General features: G+C 39.2%; 1 non-coding gene across 1 annotated transcript; it reads left to right on the top strand.

Annotated features, from left to right (window-relative positions):
• The first annotated feature begins 3,159 nt into the window (after window positions 1-3,159).
• Window positions 3,160-3,264, top strand: LOC114900106. The gene has a single exon (XR_003794727.1). It is a non-coding gene; the product is annotated as a U6 spliceosomal RNA (small nuclear RNA).
• Window positions 3,265-3,558: the final 294 nt, after the last annotated feature.

The following is a 3,558-nucleotide window of genomic DNA, read 5'->3' as shown; positions in this document are numbered from 1 at the left end:
ATTATGGCTATAATTCAATGCTGTTGTTGGGATGAAAGGATCACACTCTTAATTGTCTTAAGTCCCAAAGAAAGAGTGCATGCTTTAACAAATGTTATAATCCCTCCAGAAAAACACTTCATTCTCCCTCTAACCACTGCAAAAAACAATCCCCTGATATCGGGTGTCATCCAATGTTCTGAACATCTGAGGATGCAAGAGGAAACAGACTGAAACTGCAGAAAGAAAAATTAAATTATACATATAACTGCAAGTCAGGGACCATATTTGGAAAAAAAAAAACCTCTATTTTAAACTCCATTTGCCAATTTTCCAATCCAATTCCCCTTAAAAGGGAAGCTAGATAAAGTAAAATCACTCAGGTGAAAATTACATAATGAAAGTCACTGTGAATTCAATTTTCCTGTTTATATGTTTGTGAAAATAGCAGCACTGAACATCAACCTACCAACAGACAGCAACAAAACTTTGAACACCTAAGTTCCATGAGCATAGAATGGTGCCAAGTGGAAGCAGCATATTTATGTGACTGAATAGTAGTTGTTGTTGTTCAGTTCTATAACCATGGAGTATGATCAACCTCTGTTAAAAATTACAGTCCAGGGATTCCCTGGTGGCGCAGTGGTTGAGAGCCCGCCTGCCGACGCAGGGGACGTGGGTTCGTGCCCCGGTCCGGGAGGATCCCACATGCCGCGGAGCGGCTGGGCCTGTGGGCCGTGGCCGCTGAGCCTGCGTGTCCAGAGCCTGTGCTCCGCGACGGGAGAGGTCACAGCAGTGAGAGGCCCGCGTACCGCAAAAAAAAAAAAAAAAAAAAACACTACAGTCCATCCCCTAGATAGTACATAGGGGAAATGTTGCTAATCCTCTTCTTCGTTACTTCGTCTATAAAATAGAAATAATATCTACTTCATAGTGTTGGTAACTGGATTAAGCGAGATAAAGTACCAAGTGTCTAGCATCTAATCATCACTCGAAAGTGTTATGTCTTCTTCCCTAAGTAATATATTGAATTGAACATATAAGACAAAAAAAAATTAAGATATTTAATAATCAGTATTTTGAATACACTAAAGCAAAAAACATCAGTTAAAAATGAAATGAATTGTGTTCAGAACCCAACAACATATTTTGCTGTACTTCAGGGGTCAGCAAACAATAGCTCAGAAGCCAAATCTCACCCACTGCCTGTTTTTTTTATAACCTGTGAACAAAGCATGTTTTTTATATTTTTAAATGTCTGGAGTAAATTCAAAGAAGAAGAATATTTCATGGCATATGAAACTCAAATTTCAATGTCCATAAATAAAGTTTTATTTCAGCTCAAACATGTTCATTCATCTACATATTGTGTACAGATGCTCTTTAAGTTACAACAGCAGAGTTGACTACTTGTAAAAGAGTCCTTACGGCCTACAGGGCCTAGACTAATTACGGTAATATCTGGTCCTTTCCATAGGAAAAATTTGCTGATTCCTGTTCTAGCAAGCAGAATATCCTATCTTCTGCCATAACCTATTTTGTTACATTTTAGCAAGACCTTTAAGAGACTCACTTTTTGATTATAGAGGATTTGTTTTAATTATCTGATAATACACCCTGGACTTTTAACTAATTCATATCCTATGAGATGAGATGATGTCAGGACACTAAAAGAAAATGCTTATTGAGGGCTTCCCTGGTGGCGCTGTGGTTGAGAGTCCGCCTGCCGATGCAGGGCACACGGGTTCGTGCCCCGGTCCGGGGGGATCCCACATGCCGCGGAGCGGCTGGGCCCGTGAGCCATGGCCGCTGAGCCTGCGCGTCTGGAGCCTGTGCTCTGCAACAGGAGAGGCCACAACAGTGAGAGGCCCGCGTACCGCAAAAAAAAAAAATGCTCATTGAATGGAGGTATGGATGAAAATTGGGTAGAGGACAAAGCCCAGAGAAAGACTTTTCACAACATTCTTGTACAGTCATTGATTATTAATATATGTAAATATGTTACCTATTCAAAGTATATGCTTATTTTTTAAGAGAGGAGATGATCAAACCCTTTAAGCACAATGTTTTCCTCTGTCAAATTAAGAAAAAATTGTGTATAGTTTTTATAAAAGGAAGAAATATAACATTTATAATTTTAAAAATCAAGATTTAAAAGGCTTAATAACTAACTCACGCTGAGTTAAAATCTACCTAACGTATTCTATTAAAAAAATATAGTTTCTAAGGTGCACTTTTTAATCTAATTAGAATTTCTTAATTACCTTCTATGAATTGAACCAAATATGCATTACCCTTCCAAAGACATAGCCACAAAGTGATATTGTCTTTTCAAGACAAGGAAAAGGAGCAACTTCCATTTGATTTTGTATATAAAACTTCATAACATCTGATTTATGTATGTAAAACTTCAGAGATCATTGATTTGGAGTAAACATGTAGGCATTTTCATAGAACTCTGCCTAACATATAGAATACTGGATACAGGAGTCAGAGGTCTAACATAAGTCTGGAATATCTGGAAGTGGTTGGAGGAGACTAAATTCCAGGCAACTTTCTAGGGTTCTCCCTTCTTCTTACATAATATTCCTTCTGAGTTATCAACCTGCTCAGCCTCAAAGAAATGGGAATTAGGAACAAATAACTTAGTTGAGAAAGAATCATGAACATGTCCATGGAACTTAGAAGTTGGGAGGTATTTTTAAGTCCGTTATTTCATTCCCTCAACCATTCAACGAAAATACATGAATTTATTGAGCACCTACGATGGGTAAGGCACCCAGCTTGAGAGTGGAGAGAAAACAATGAACAAGAGAGACATGGTCCTCCTCCTGAAGACAATGAACAAGAGGTTCTGTTAAAGGATGATGGATACTGGGCTTCCCTGGTGGCGCAGTGGTTGAGAGTCCACCTGCCGATGCAGGGTTCGTGCCCCGGTCCGCGAAGATCCCACATGCCGCAGAGCGGCTGGGCCCGTGAGCCATGGCCGTTGGGCCTGCGCATCCGGAGCCTGTGCTCCGCAACGGGAGAGGCCACAGCAGTGAGAGGCCCGCGTACCACAAAAAAAAAAAAAAAAAAAAAAAGGATGATGGATACTGAAGATGCTGGCATATGTGTTATAAGAGGAGAGTTAAGGAAACATATAGAAGGAGGATTTAACCTGGTCCAGAGTTCAGAATGCTCACTTAGGCATCAGATCTACCAGAACTGGAACCATGCAGAGAAGATAAGCATGGTCCCTGTGCAAAGATGACAGAGTTCCACAAAGCCGAGAAAATAACCAAGGAATAGAGATCCGAAGGGTCAGAAAGAAAAAAGAAAAAAGCTGGTAGAACACCAAGGAACAAAGTAAAAACAGAAATAAATACTGTGAGATATTTTGTATTGTTATAAATTGATAATATAACTATTTAGCTAACATGTAAGCAAACCATTCATTTAAAATATAGTGGTAGTGGTCTTGAAAGCTATTGACTTACAATTCTTCAAGGGAATTCACTAGAGTTAAGCTTCATGCATAAGAAATTTGGTTCATGATTTAATTTGTAACTTCCAAACAATTATATTTGATATGTAGAT

The sequence above is a fragment of the Monodon monoceros genome, unplaced genomic scaffold (assembly GCF_005190385.1).
Source record: "Monodon monoceros isolate NGI ecotype Baffin Bay Population unplaced genomic scaffold, NGI_Narwhal_1 Super_Scaffold_18, whole genome shotgun sequence".
Lineage (NCBI taxonomy): Eukaryota > Metazoa > Chordata > Mammalia > Artiodactyla > Monodontidae > Monodon > Monodon monoceros.
The sequence above is the reverse complement of the archived record's forward strand: the minus strand, read 5'-3'. Positions and strand labels throughout refer to the sequence as shown.